We start from the raw sequence: 16,309 nt of genomic DNA, 5'->3' as shown, positions 1-16,309 counted from the left end.
AATACTTCCCAGTGCATCCAAAAGTAAAAGTTTTAATGGTCATGATGATAGTGTAGGCTACAAGCTGGTTTGTTTGTCCAGCATGTATGGCTCCAGTGAATATATAGTATATGTTGTGTCACGGGAGCGCCGGGCTCTTATTTACTGACCGGTTTGGTGTGTGTAGTGGGAACACAGCTGCCACAGATCACTACACAGCTTTAATTATGTTATCAGTCAACTCTGAGTGTAAATATCCCAGGAAATGTATTGCGCCCAGCGGGAAATGTGCACACATCACGAAAACACACTCACAGCTGCAATGCATGCAGTCCTTCGGACGCCATCAATCACCATCTTTTTCTGCTGTCAAGTGATATTTTTGTGATCAATATGTCTGAGGAGCTAGCCGGTACTTGTTATTTACAATGCGCCAGGCCAGAAAAAGAACAAGGAGGTTGATAAAAGATGATATTGCAAGTGCAGAGTAGAGTTTGAGGACAGATACTGTAGATAGTAAGCGAGGATGAACGGGAAAAGGAGAGATCAATCATTGAAAATGGTAGAAGCTTCTAAAGGATGCTCCAGAAAGAGATGCCCTGTCACTGCTTTAACATTTATCGCAAAGCACAGAGTCACGCACGAACATATTGTGACACACTTTCAGGATGAGGAGCAGAACTGTCAGGGTCAGTTTATCCAGGCTGGATGTATAAAATATGGAGGAAGGTTGTGTCAGGCAGCCCCCGAAGCAATTGAGCCAGTATCTGTAGGATAAATAAATGTCTTGCACCTCAGGGAGTTCAGGTTTGTTTTCAAAGGACGCGCAAACCAACTTTGTTGTTTTGACTCGGAGGACCTGCCTGGACTCATGCTGCAATAACAAGTGGATATTGAGATAGCTTTGACTGTTTTCACCTCTACTGGTGGAGCAGCAAAACAAATGAGTGTGAGCTTGCTTTTTTTTTCCCAAACATTTGGGCAGTTCTTAACTTTTTTGGAGGTACTGAATCCCACCAGTTTCCTATGCGCATTCACCGAACCCTTCTTGATTGAAAAACAAAATCAGATTTATTTTTTTTTCCAAATCAAGACATAATGAAAACAGCAGAGGCCCCAGAAGTAAACCCTGTGGAATACCATACGTTCTGTGATGCATGTGAATTCATATTGCACATATTCGTATGACCGCTTTTTCCCCCTCGACATAGTATGAAGGGATTAAAATAACAAAGAAATCACACAACGTACCATCACAACAGTCACAAGTTGACGACTGAGCGCACCAAATTGTTCTCATTTTTGTGAAATACAGTGGTGCCTACAGATATGGGTTACTCAACTTGACAGCCACATAGCTTAGCTTTTTGTCCACTAGCTTAATGCTAACAGATAATGGGAAAGGTCAGACTAATAGGCTAACAAATCTATTAGTCTATCTATTAGCATCTATAATGCAGTGTATTTCAACACAAACAATGCAGATACTGTACACAGATAATATAACAATACTCACATGCATATTCTTTATATTCTTTGGAGAGTGACAAATATTACGCTAAGGTGCTGATGTGTGACAAAAAAAGGTTTTTACATTCTACTTCTACTTAATTACTGTATGTTTAAATGTAATATCATAGAGTGTTTTTTACAATAGACATCACAAATATTTTTGTTTTTTGTAAAGGGTAGAATGACATTCCCATTCATTTCACTGGGAGTTGCCAGCATGGTGTAGGATACCATTATGAAAGCCAAATGTCGAAAAACATTTTGAATGAACTATCTATAGTATTTGTTGAACCCTCTAATACACACGTTCAGCACATGCTTGGCTTCTGACACTAATTATTGCCGACTTGCTCACAGTGAAGACTTGCTGAAAAGTGTGCATTTGTCTTGCTCTTAATGGTGCGTGTATTTGTTCCAGTGGTGAGCTAGTTGATCTGTACCCAGTGCTTGAGTGTCAATGGCCCCGCTGGGGTGACAGAGTAATTACAATGTGTTTGACCCGCTCCCATCTTGCGCTGTCCTGCCTAATTGTGGTTGTCGCCTCGACTTCCATTTAGCTTCAGATAAGAAACAACTGCCTGCAAGTGGGTGCAGCCTCGAGTGCCTTTCCACAGAGTCATATCCTGAAGATAAATGTGTTTACTAATAACTCCATTCATGCTTTTCAGTGCTTGCTGAATGGTGAATTATTCTCATCCAAGAGCTGGGAGGTGGGGTGTTTCATGTTGGCTGCTAAATACTGTACCATCTCATTAATGAAACATGGTTGTGCCATGGTGTGGGTCTGCGGGCTTGTATGGCAGCCAGTGGAACTGGTTTCCCTGTATTTATTGATGTAACTGCAAACAAAAGCATCCACATGCATTCTGAAGGGTTTCAGGCAATATTATCTGCTCATATCCCACAAAATGCTTTCAAACTCATTGGGCAGTGCTTCACAGTGCAGATGGACAATGACCCAAAGCATACTGCCAAATCAATCAGAGATTTCTAAGACGCGTAAGCGGAATGTTACATGATGGCCAAGTCAATCACCTGACCTGGATCTGGTTGAGCATTTGTTTCGCTTGCAGAAGACAAAACTGAAGGGAAAATATCCCAAGAACGAGCAGGAACTGAAGACGGTTGCAATAGAGACCTGGCAGAGCATCACCAGGGATGTAAATACAGCATCTGGTGATGTCGTTGATGCATTTCAGACTTCAGGCTGTAACTGACTGAAAAGGATTTGGAAGCATGAATAAGTGAGTGAATGTTTGATTTATGATTGTTAATTTGTTACATCACTGTTGGAGGCACATATAGAAACTTACAATTCCTACACCATTTACCTGTTTAAGATACCCTGAAATTATAGCCGAAAGTCTACAGTTAAAGCACATCTTGTTCATTTCATCTGATTTCAAAGCCATTGCGGAGGCCAAAAAAATGAGAATTATATAAATGGCCTGATATTTATGGACCTGACAGTAAATACCTTGACCAAAATAGGATAAAAGAACAAACTTGCAGAACTTTTAGAACACAAACTGGTGCATACATGAAAAAGACATGTAGATATTAACATTTGTAGGGCCTTATCAATGCCATTGATGATTATGTCAATGTCGATAAATAAACAGGAGGATGTGCACTGAGCTAAAAGGGGTGAATGATTTGACATTTGACCCCATTCATTAGTTATTGTGGGCAAACAAAATATTCACTTGAGTGTTGTGATTACATAGAGTGGCTTGTAAAACTTAAGAGTCATATAAAACTACACAATGATTGATCTCAACCTTATATACTAATCGGGCCATATATTAGGTTGCTATATTAGCTAGCATAAAACCTTCGGACTCCCAACGAACATGAATTTGAACGTGATTGGTTAATTCTGAAATAGCCACATCCCAATTGTGCGCACAACCACATTTTTTCAGCTATTTTTATTTACTTTATACAAATGAAGATAAAGATATAAATAGGCTTGAAGAGTATTATTGTAACCATACATTTAATTGAGTAAAATGTGTGGCGACTCTTCCCACCTCTGTCAAGGCAGCGCAGAGGATCATGGAATGCCCCCACCTCTACCTGAAGGACATCTTCATGTCCCGCTGCCTCTGAGGAACTGAGGCAATCACAGGTGACACCAACTCGAGCCACCAGCTCTTTGACCTGCGCCCGATGGCAGGTGCTCCCCGTCCATCAGGACCACAACAAACAGACTCAGAGACGGCTCCCTTCTGCAAGCCATCACTGCACTTAACTCACAATTACGCTCATTCCATACTGCAGCAACTTTCAACATTCAATATTCATGACTCCGCTGCAATGTACATACAGTTTAACATGTGCGCATTATTGCAATTTGCACTGCATAATTTATTATTGTTTAGTCTAGTTTTTAAGATTATATATTATTCTATTCTATTTCTATTCCAATTTTTGATTATTTAATATTTAGAATATTTATACTGTGTGATTTAAGCATTTTTGTGGCAGTATAAAATAAAACTGAATATCCCACATTTCACATTCTCTGGTTTGTTTGTTTTTTATCTTGTTCCCTATGGAAGGATTTATCCTGACGTGCAAAGAATGTGTACACTGTGGGGAAAAAGATGATTGAGCAATTTAAGTGGATAAAATGAAAAATACTGAATATTAAATAAGAAAGAGCAAAAATATCATCAGTGCCATGTGGGAAAACATATCAATTTATGTCTTTTTTTTTTTTTTTTTCCTTAAGGTTTTGGGATGAAATTGAATGCAGACATCCTCAAAAACGTAAACGTGTACAAATATAAGGCTGGGAATGGGCATAAGTGTTTTTTCCCACCACAAGAAGCGACAATATGATGATTATATTGTATTTATTTATGGAATTTGTACTGGCCCGTTTGGTGGGCCAATGTCAGCGAAATTCATGTCACGTAGTGGTCCCAGGCCACCAGGCCATTGTTAACGTAGAACCCGATATATTTATATATATATATATATATATATATATATATATATATATATATATATATATATATATATATATATATATATATATATATATATATATATATATATATATATATATATATATATATATATATTATTTTATTTTTTATTTTTTTCCGGCTATTTTTTTTTTTTTTTCTCAGATACTTATTCAGCAAGTACTGCAGTATTACTGTAAAAATATGGCAGTGGAATTTACAATGTCCTGCTGTACAATCATGATGGAAAGAAACTGAAAATGGACAACCACTGAAACAGTGTTAAATGTAAATTTCAGTGTTTTGTAAATTTCTGAAACATTGTTGTAAAATGCTCCGTCCTTCTGTAGTTTATTAACAAATAGCAACCCTGCAGTTGTGTTACGTGAAGTGATGTTAGTTTTTCTGTCTGTGAGATCATGAAGGATATCAGAATGTGATTGGATAAACAAGCGTCTGAATGTGATTGGATGAAACAGTTGTCGAAGTTGACTTAACTATCTTCATTTCATTACAAACAGATTTTGTGTATAAAGAACAGTACAGCGCCTGCCCATGTGTCTGCCTCACAACACAAATTCAATAAAACATGCACTTGTTCATTAGACTGTGCAGGTGTTGTGGTAAGCGAGTATATACTATAGATCTTCCAGTGAATTATTCAATGCAAGGCAAACTCCAAAAGCAACAGTGCATTGCCCGTCTCCCTACTGAGATCGGAGGTCATCACGGTTAAGTGGTTTGAAAAAAGTGTGATGTGGTTATTGTTGTAGTTAGTCATAAACGGGTTGAACAGAACTCGAGATAAGCAATGATGTATGCTCGCAAAAAAAAAAGCATAAAAACAGTTTTGTTCTCATTTTTGTGTTTGGTTCATGTTGCTAAACATGCTTGTTGATAGCTGCCAGAGATGCTGCTGATAAGAAATGACTTTGCAAACTCCCTGTGATCCTCGTGATGTGCTGGAACATTGGAGTGCTTCTGATTATGAGGGAAATAGACCGCTGCAGGAGGGTGATATTTGTTCTCATAACATGTTTTACTTTCCAACTACAAAAGGTCCTTCACGTTCAAGCTACCGCATTTCATTCAGTTCTGTCAAGAAGTCCTCGTCTTTGCAAAAGTGACAAACAAAAATGTTTGCAAAAAGAATTATGTTTTATGGTGGAACAACATGACCGTTGAGGTTTGGTAAGGCAAAAGAACACCATGCTTTAGGGCTGGGAAAACATGGTGGCTTGGATTTTGTTATTATTGTATGTTATACGACTCCAGTTGTCATGGTTATGGTAATAATTCATTGTGTGATACAGTTATAAGCCCACAGTAGGAAACAGAATGAAAATCATTAGTTACTCGTGTTTAAAAGTGTTGTTTTGTTTTGTTTTTTAAAAGCAAGGCAGTAAATTAAAAGTAAATGACTCAATGTAGCAAATATACAAACTGCACTTAAATCACTCTCCTTTGTGATACATGAAGAATTTGTACAGCAAAATGTTGGAAATGTGTACAAAATTTAACTCGCTCATCATGTGATTTGTTTTACACAAAGCTGACCTCATTGACTCAAACTGTAGGAAAACACACATGAAATCTATATTTTATATTTCATTCTGTTGGAATGGGAAACCAGGGAAACTTTGTATGGAATGTAATGCATTAATGTTGGGGTGAACTGTAGTGTATTTCTGCCTGATGAACATTTTTGTCAACACACTCATCCTAATGTCTGTGAACAGGCCGATAGTTTATTTTGGTAAAAGAGAGACTTCCAAAAGATGACTCACCTGTTTTCTGGTGACGTTAGCAAGCTGAGCCCTATGATGTAATTTTCAGTCGACAGCAAGTGGTAAAATGGCTGCCTCCTGAGATGGATAAAAACAGGTGCATTTTGTTATTTAATTCATATTCCACATTTATATTTTCATCCATCCATACACCAATTATCAAAATATATAAAACACATTTATATTTTCAAAACTTTATAATTGTACAAACGGTTGGACTACCTAAATGAAAATGAAAAACTAGTTGTTTAGACCCAAAACAGCTAAAAATCTGTCACCTCAAAACAAGTCAACAACAGCATGAGACTGTTTTTATGTATGGTAAGCCGACCCTGGATGTGTGTCCCGTATCCTGACGGGAGAAGGAGCGGTAGACCACTTGGCCAAACATGAAAGCCATCTTGCTTGGACACTAGTGGGTTTATTGGTCACAGTTCAGAGCACTCTGTTTGGAAATAGTATACCGGTGTGTGTCCCTGCGTGAAGACTAGTTGAGTCATGCAAAGATTATGGCATGGTTTTGCTTACAAAAGTTGTGGAAATGAGACATCAGGAAGATCTGAGGTGGAGGAGAGACAGTTCATCTACAATAGAATATCATATTTCAGCATTTGTCCTAGTTTTGTCTTTACAAGTAAAAATACAGTTAACATTTTCTATAGTACAGTAAAACACAACTATCTGCTAAAAAGAAAAATATGCTACAGAAATGTGACAAGAATGTAAAAATCCCACTAAAAAAATGTCCATCTGGATTTAATCAAAGGCAGGAAAAGTGACCCGTATTGTGGTGACTGAACCCCCACACACACAAAATGATTCATTCTCAACCGGAAAAGGAAGTGGTACGAAACTAACATGTATAACTTTGCTTAAATGGCATTGCTGTATCCGAAAACATGAATTCAACCAAACCACACGTGTATTTCTGTGTAAGACACGGCTCAATTGTTGTACAATGTGGCTGCCATTGAATTCCTGTCTGACAAGTACTTCATTCAAACTTTGGCACCCCCCCCCCCCCCCACCCCATCCCCCACATTCCCCGCACTACTTCACTTGTGAATACATTGTACGAACATCAATTGCAAAGGCCACAAAGGCAAAAGTGAAGAATTCTTCAGCATAATCGACCTCTTAGTCTTTTTCAGGTTATGTTGAAAACGTGTACCTCACTGAGCATCTATTGTACCGAGATGCGGGGGGAACATTCAGTCAAGTAGTTTGTGGTATGTGCTGATTTGTTTTCTTCTTTTCATAAGATGAAAACATTACTTCCCTCTTATTTTTGTTTTACTGGTCACCGTTATGTAAACAAGAAGAGTTTTATGTACGCATTAGTAAGGGAAACAACTCTGGAACAAAAGATGAATCTGGCCGGCTCGCTGAAGAGAAAAACATATACAGGGCTCCCACTAATTATAGCAACAATATTCAGCTGTGTTTTAATCTTTTTTTTTTTCATACTAGTCCGTCAATATATGTCTGTATGTGAAACCGATCTATGGCGCAAAAGATTTCCAAGGACTTCCAAACCAGATCTACGACAAAAAGGGCATTTTTAAATATGGACAAAATATGTGCATGTCTGTTTTATATTGAACCAATTTACATCACAGTATCTTAATATAAATAAATGACTTCAGTTGTGATAACTTTATCAATATTTATAATAAAGCCAACCTTCAAGAACAAAGGGTTTCAATAATGAAAACGTCACCACATACTGTGATTTATATTTTCCAGTGCAAAAGGCTCTCATGCGTAAAAATTACCATCCAAAGACAGCACAAAACTGCTAAACAGCAAAACTTTTTTTTTTCCACGAAAATCAACTCACTCAAAATTGTACTAATATTCAGGTATTATGTTTGTCCCCCATGTCATTTCAAAACCACAAAAAAAAAGTCCTACTCATGTTGTAGTCTACTGGCTAGGGTATGTGCCATCTAGTGGTGAAAAGGTGATATTACAACTTAAAACATACAGTGGAACCCCACTGTATGCGGAGGATAGGGTTCAGCCTGGACCACGAATAATGAAAATACACAGATAATTGACACCCATTTAAATATATTGAACGTTTTTGTTTTGTTTTTAATGTAAACCCCAAAAAATCTTCGAAAAAATGCTGATAAACTTTCAATATACATTTTCCTTTAGAAAATGCTGATTTCCCCCCAGGACACCAACCCCAACCCCCACCTCGCCAAACCCTCACCAAAGAGGCATTCTGTTATAGGTTCTTCCTTGGACTCGGCACAAAGTTTAATAGAAGTTGTGCAATTCTGCTGCTAAGTTCCGCTCAGTAACATAACCCTCTAAAATCTAATCCTTATTTCAAAAATGTGTTTTCCTAAAAAAGAAGAATAAAATATTAGCTTTAACCGCCTTGAAACCCATAAATAAATAAATAAATAAATAAATGTGCTAAAAATAGAGATGCCTGGTTTTGCATTTGAACTCACAACATTTAGATGACTTCACTGTGCAATTCACTTTGTTCTTGAATTAATACACATTCCCTTTTGATCTTTGCACAGAAATTTTACTTACAACTCTTTGTGCACTTAAATTCAAGGAGCCACACCCTGCTCTACTTTTTATCCAGGGCCCTTCTAGAAAGATAAGCGAGGAGAGTGGTGAAATATCGTCGTACGTTAACCTGGATAAGAGGCCGCATTTATTTCTCTTTATGGCAGTGAACTAGATTACAGAAGGAAGAAGACTGACGCTCTGGAATATGCTCCAGTGTTTCCCTAACAGAAACATAATTGTACGGGCTCAGGGTTCCTTCCCACTCGCTTCCTGCATGCTATAATTAGACGTGTGGTTTCTGGCAGCCGACGCTGACTTTGGGAGCCCTTTCTGTCTGTGCACTGATCTGGGGCCAGATTTAGAACTTCCCCTCTGGAGGACCATCAAGTTCTTGAAGGAGAGAGTTCAAATCCAGCAATCTGTGCCTCGGGTGGCGTTTATCTGGTGCGTGGAACCTGCGAGCTGAGGGGGAGCCCGGGAGACTCCGCATCAGCGCTTGGCCCGCAGTCATTAGGAAGGTAGAAGAGTAGTGAGAGAGCCAGAGTTGGAAAAACACTTAGCAGCCTTGTGGCCTCTGTGTAGCACAGACCTGATCCAGCAGACCTCTTTGACCCCCGCTCCCATAACTCATGCTACTCCCACCTATACACATACACACACACCAAGAGCCCATTTGGCAAAAAAAAAAAAAAAAAGTGAGCTGCATTCCCATGCATGTGTGCGCACATGTGAGAAGGGCGGGGTTGAGGCTTTTCTATAGAGCAAAAGCAAACAGTCCATAAAGAGGCCCTGCCACTCTTCCATTTCAATGTAAATGAGGCTGACTCTGGTTGGGGGTTAAAAAACTCTCTAGGGGCCTGGCGACTTCCCCCGCTGGGGTCACACGCACACGCATGTGAACCGCAACACACAACTACACAGGCCCACGCACACCAAATCTAAGGCAAGAGGCCCAGATAAAGAGCTCAGAGAGCCTGTCAGAGTGTCAGCTCCCATTAGGCCAAAGGCTGTTGTGTGTGCGCGCAGGCAGGCGGACCATTTTTTTTTTTTTTTTTTTTTTTACATTGCATTCAGCGCACACTTTTTTTTTTCCACACACACATACTCCCAGAGCCGCCCTGCCTGGCTGACATGCTGTTTGAGACAAGAGAGACACACAAAAGACAACGGAACCCGGGTGAAAAGACAAACATCTCCTACATTTCCTACATCACACGCAGCGGTGGCAAAAAAAAAAAAAAAAAAAAAAAGAGAGGGAACAAAACAAGGTCTAAATGATTCTCGATGGAAGGAGGTTATGTGACAAAAAAACAAAAAAAAAAGGGAATCCCGACACTATTAACCTCTCAAGCAAATAAGAAGGAAAACACAAGTGATGCATTTGAGGCTTTAAGCTCTGAAACAGCTCATTTTTTATGGCAATGTAAACTGTTATGTCATACAGGACTGTTGCTTTGAGATAAGAGTGACCCGACTTGCGAGTTTTGACTCTGGCCAACTCACTTCACGATAAGCAGCAGTTTGGCAAAGATGTTTTAAGCTGTTTAAGCGCCATTGACGGTTAAAGTTTACGGTCACAATAAACATAAAACAAAGATTTAAAAAAAAAAAAAAAAGTTCCCTCAAGAACGCTAACAAAATGCCATTGACATGCTAATGCTAACATTTTGTGTCAATAGTCGAGATTTTAAAAGCAACCGATATTTGAGTACAAACTGTGGAGCAACACAGGCAAACGTAGGCATATATTCTTTATCCTCCACAAAAAATTTCAGTACAGCATCTTACTGACTCACAGTAGTAGCACAATTCTTCTTCATTTGTGTCTATGATACTACATACTGACAAGGCGGGGTCAAGTAGGACTCAGACGCAGGCGTAAGGTAGGCCACCAAGGCAGCAGGTTTATTTCCGGCCAACAGAGGTCTCCTCTCAAACTGAGAGGAGAACAGGGAGGGGAAAAAGTGGAGAACAAAAAGCGCTCCACTAGGGAGGAAAAAACAGGCAAAAGGTATTGGGGACAACAGAAAGCGCTCCGCTTGGGAGGAAAAAGGGCTCAAGGCAAAAGGGGTAACTAAAGGCGCTCCAAAAGGGAGGAAAAGGCACAAAAACAAGGCAACAACGCTAGGCAACATGAACAAGGACATAAGGACTGTGGGACGCTTCCATGCACTGACGGTGACACTTCGGCACTGAGGGAAGAATGCAGGTGGCTTTTATTGCAGTAGGTGATTGGTGGCAGGTGGTGATAATCAAGGGCGGGGACCGGTAATTATGGAGCGGCAGGAAGGGCAAGTGACCTGGGGTGAGAGGAGAGTTGGGATTTCAACGTAAAACAGGAAACAGAAACACAAAAATAAAAGCATGAACCGCCACGCCTGGTGGCGGCGTGACAGTACCCCCCCCTCAACGGCCGGCTCTTGACGGCCCAGGAATGTCAGGGTGCTCTGCGTAAAAATCCTCAATTAACGAGGGGTCAACAATGAACCGGGAGGGGACCCATTGTCTCTCCTCCGGGCCGTATCCCTCCCAGTCTACTAGGTATTGTCTTCCGCGGCCCCGATTACGAACATCCAAAAGTTTTCTGACCTTGTAAACGGGGCCGCCCTCAATCATCTCCGGGGGGGGTGGGTCGGGCACGGAGGGCACCAGCGGGCTTTCTTGAACAGGCTTGACTTGGCTGACGTGGAATGTAGGATGAACTCTGAGGGATCGTGGCAGACGGAGTCGAACGGCGGCAGGTCCTATGGACTTGGTTACTGGGAAAGGCCCCATAAACCGCGGGGCCAGCTTTGGACACGGTACCTTGAGCCGGAGGTGTTTGGCCGATAGCCACACCCGCTGGCCTGGGCGGTATTCGGGTGCCGGTCTCCTTTTCCGGTCGGCGGCCCTCTTCACCCGGTCTCCCTGGCGTTGAAGCGCCGTCCGGGCCGCCGACCAGACTTTGTGGCACCGACGGATCATGGCCTGGACCGAGGGGACCGTTGCCTCCTCCTCCAGTTCAGCGAAAAATGGTGGATCGTAGCCGTGGACGCATTTAAACGGGGTGTGACCTGTGGCAGATGTGGGCAATGAGTTGTGCGCAAGTTCGACCCATACCAGATACTTGCTCCAGGCGGTCGGGTTCTGGGAGACAAGGCATCGGAGACCGGTTTCAAGCTGTTGGTTCAGTCGTTCTGCCTGTCCATTGGCCTCAGGGTGGTATCCAGAAGTAAGATTGGCTTTGGCTCCTAGGGCTTTGCAGAACTGTGTCCAGAATCGGGAGACGAACTGTGGTCCACGGTCGGAGACGATGTGCAAGGGAAAACCATAAAATCGGAATATGTGGTGGATCATGATGTCGGCTGTAACTTTGGCGGATGGGAGCTTGGATAGTGGAATAAAGTGAACCATTTTGGAGAACCTGTCGACAACGGTGAGAATTGTGGTTTTACCATGGGATAGGGGCAGTCCGGTCACAAAGTCCAATGAGATTTCTGCCCATGGTCTGGATGGGATTGGTAGTGGCTGAAGAAGGCCCATCCGGGACTGAGTCGAGGACTTGTTGCGGGCACAAGTGGGACAGGCAGCGACGTACTCTTTTACGGTGGTTTCCATTGCCGGCCACCAGAATCTCCTGGCAACAGCATACATGGTCCTGCGGACTCCAGGATGACAAAACAGCTGTGAAGTGTGAGCCCAGTGTATCACCTGAGATCGTAGTTCCTCAGGCACGAAGAGTCGACATGGTGGACAAGACGTGGGGGGAGTGACGTTGCGCAATGCCTCCTTGACATCGTCCTCAATTTGCCATCTCATGGCTCCAACAATGCAATCCCGGGGCAGGATGGTCTCAGGCTCGGCCTCCAATAGCTCGGATTCGTGGATTCTTGACAATGCGTCTGCTTTGACGTTTTTGCTGCCTGGTCTGTAAGTTAAAGAGAATACAAAGCGGTTAAAAAACAAGGACCACCTGGCCTGTCGGGGATTGAGTCTTTTGGCCTGGCGTAGGTACTCCAAATTTCGGTGATCGGTCCAGATCACAAAAGGCATTTCAGCGCCTTCCAGCCAGTGTCTCCATTCTTCTAGGGCCACTTTTACAGCGAGAAGCTCCCGATCTCCGACTGAGTAATTGCACTCAGCCTTGGATAATTTACGTGAAAGAAATGCGCAGGGATGTGTCTTGCCGTCCTCTTGACAACGCTGGGACAGCACCGCCCCAATTCCAACACTGGAAGCGTCTACTTCCACCACGAACTGGCGTTTGGGGTCTGGGACTCTGAGAATTGGGGCATTGGTGAAGCGTGCTTTTAGGTCTTTGAATGCCTTTTCGGCTTCCGGGTTCCATGAAAAACGGACTTGTGGGGAGGTCAAGGCGTGTAGAGGGGCGGCAATGGTGCTGAAGCTTCTTATGAATCTGCGGTAGAAGTTGGCGAATCCGAGGAACTGTTGAACTTTCTTCCGGGAGTCTGGCGTGGGCCACTCTCGTACGGCGCTGACCTTGTCCGCGTCCATTTCCACCTTCCCTGGTGACACGATGAATCCCAGGAAGGAGATGGTGTTAACATGAAATAGGCTCTTCTCAGCTTTCACATACAGATGGTGATCCAAAAGACGTTGGAGTACTCTGTTTACGTGGTCTCGATGGCTCATTCGGTCAGGTGAGTAGATCAGAATGTCATCCAAGTAAACGTACACGAAGTGATCTATGAAGTCCTTGAGTACCTCATTTATCATTGCCTGGAAGACGGCGGGAGCATTCGTGAGGCCAAATGGCATGACCAGGTATTCATAATGTCCCCGAGGAGTGTTGAAGCCTGTCTTCCATTCGTCCCCCTCACGGATCCGAATGAGGTGGTAGGCGTTCCGCAGATCGAGCTTCGTGAAGATCTTGGCTTGTTGCAGCTGATCGAACACCGAGGACATCAAGGGCAATGGGTACCGGTTCTTGACAGTGATGTCGTTCAAAGGACTGTAATCAATGCAGGGGCGTAGGGATCCATCCTTTTTACTCACAAAGAAAAAGCCCGCTCCTGCAGGCGAGGACGACGGTCGGATGAGGCCGGCTTTCAAGGAGTCATCAATGTAGTTGTTCATGGCCTGTCGTTCGGGTCCTGAGACTGAGTACAGTCTCCCCTTGGGAATAGTTGAACCGGGAATCAGATTGATCGGGCAGTCATATGGGCGGTGTGGAGGGAGAGTCATGGCTTTGGTCTTGCTGAAGACCTCCCGCAGATGGTGGTAGCAGGAGGGAACAGTGTGCAAGTTCGGGTACTCTTCTTGAGCCGGTGGGACGAGAGTCACCTGGTGAACCTGGGCTGTGGAGTTTCGGAGTGCGGGTTGTTCCGACCCGTGAGAGCTGCAGTCCTTTCCCCACTCCAGAACAACTCCAGTGTTCCAGTCGATTCTGGGGCTATGTAGACACAGCCAAGGGTGTCCCAGAACCAAAGTGGGGGAAGCAGCGTGGAAAACATGGAAACGGAGAGTCTCGAAGTGAGGTCCGATTCGGACTTCCAGAGGTTCAGTAATGTGGGTGATTTGGAAGAGCTCCTTGCCATTCAGCGCTCGAGCCTGGATGGTCAAAGAAAGGGGTTCGGTGGAGGCTCGTATTTGCTTTACGAGCTCCCAGTCCATGAGACTTTCGTCGGATCCGGAGTCGATGAGGGCTGACAGATCTATGGTGACGTTGTGGTGGATTATCTGAATTGGCGTAAGTCTGTGATTCTTGGCGGGTCGGGGTGACGGAGGACTCACCGGAGAGTGGCCCTTTGTGGTGCAGGATTCCACCAAGTGCCCAAGACCACCACAATAGTAGCAGCGGCCCTCTCGGCGTCGGCGCTGCCTCTCCTCCGGCGAAAGCCGAGCCCTTCCCAGTTGCATGGGTTCGTCGCTAGCGAGGTCCACCTCTCCTGGTTCCGGTCGGGAAGGAGCGATGAATCGCGGCCTTCTGGCCTCCGGTGTCCGCGTCCAGGGGATGGGTTCCTCCCTCCTTCGCGGTTCGCCGATCTTGGCCAGCTCCTGGCGACGATGATCGGTCCGGATGGCGAGGGAAATCAAGGCATCCAAGTCCGCGGGGAGATCTACGGGAACCAGAAGCTCTTGAATGGCAGGTGAGAGTCCTTTCAAAAAATGGTCGTGAAGTGCGATGGCGTTCCAGCCACTGTTCGTTGCCAACGTTCGAAAGCGAACTGCATAGTCGCTGACAGATTCGTTGCCTTGCTGAAGTCGGCTCAGTGCTCGTGCCTTCTCTCGGTCATTGTTTTCTGGATCAAAGACTTGGCGCAAAGCGATTTGAAAGTCCTGTACGCTTTGGCAGACCGAGGAACCCCTGGCCCATTCCGCGGTCGCCCAGGTTTTGGCCCGTCCCGTCAGGTGAGACAACATGAAGGCCACTCGGGATCGGGCTGTGGGAAATGCCTGTGGTAACTGTTCGAAATGAATGTCGCATTCCGTGAGGAAAGTCTGACAGCGTCCGGGTTCACCGGAGTATCGTTCTGGGGAGGCCAGTCTCAATCCTACCCCGGTGAATGGCGTGGTCGGTACAGAGAACTCAGGGTGAGGAATCTGTCCAGTGGGAGCTGGCGCTTGACGCCGTGAAAGGCTTACCAGCTCGTGGACCTGGCTGGTCAATTCCTCCATCCGGGACAGCATGGTCTGTTGGATCCGGTCCTGGTTGTTGAGCCGGGCCTCCTGGCTCTGCAGTGCGGCCTCGACCGTGCCTGCTGGGTCCATGTTGGCCGAAGTGTACTGACAAGGCGGGGTCAAGTAGGACTCAGACGCAGGCGTAAGGTAGGCCACCAAGGCAGCAGGTTTATTTCCGGCCAACAGAGGTCTCCTCTCAAACTGAGAGGAGAACAGGGAGGGGAAAAAGTGGAGAACAAAAAGCGCTCCACTAGGGAGGAAAAAACAGGCAAAAGGTATTGGGGACAACAGAAAGCGCTCCGCTTGGGAGGAAAAAGGGCTCAAGGCAAAAGGGGTAACTAAAGGCGCTCCAAAAGGGAGGAAAAGGCACAAAAACAAGGCAACAACGCTAGGCAACATGAACAAGGACATAAGGACTGTGGGACGCTTCCATGCACTGACGGTGACACTTCGGCACTGAGGGAAGAATGCAGGTGGCTTTTATTGCAGTAGGTGATTGGTGGCAGGTGGTGATAATCAAGGGCGGGGACCGGTAATTATGGAGCGGCAGGAAGGGCAAGTGACCTGGGGTGAGAGGAGAGTTGGGATTTCAACGTAAAACAGGAAACAGAAACACAAAAATAAAAGCATGAACCGCCACGCCTGGTGGCGGCGTGACACATACCAGTGGCCAAGCCGTGCCCACTAGAAGGAACGTACAATGAGATGAATTGGAGCAGTAAATCATGATGGAATTATGTAATTATTCTAGCTTACTATCAAGTACACTATGGAGTTCTATTTTTCCTTCCACACAGAGAGGTGACACCCCCTCATTTACCAACACAAATAGTGTTGCGGTCCCTCGGCCAGCTCGGACAACACGGAGACTCGAGCTCCAACTCAGACTTCACAAGT

At 44.2% G+C, this 16,309-nt stretch overlaps 1 long non-coding RNA gene across 2 annotated transcripts in view; it reads right to left on the bottom strand.

Annotated features, from left to right (window-relative positions):
• The window catches only part of LOC144017622 (uncharacterized), a 200,358-nt gene that overhangs the window by 109,441 nt on the left and 74,608 nt on the right, over positions 1-16,309 (bottom strand). For both annotated transcript variants that reach the window (XR_013283222.1, XR_013283221.1), the window contains exon 3: positions 6,254-6,331. This is a non-coding gene — a long non-coding RNA (uncharacterized LOC144017622). The remainder of the gene's footprint in view (positions 1-6,253; positions 6,332-16,309) is intronic.

Source organism: Festucalex cinctus, chromosome 4, assembly GCF_051991245.1.
Source record: "Festucalex cinctus isolate MCC-2025b chromosome 4, RoL_Fcin_1.0, whole genome shotgun sequence".
In the NCBI taxonomy this organism is placed as follows: Eukaryota; Metazoa; Chordata; class Actinopteri; order Syngnathiformes; family Syngnathidae; genus Festucalex; species Festucalex cinctus.
The sequence above is the reverse complement of the archived record's forward strand: the minus strand, read 5'-3'. Positions and strand labels throughout refer to the sequence as shown.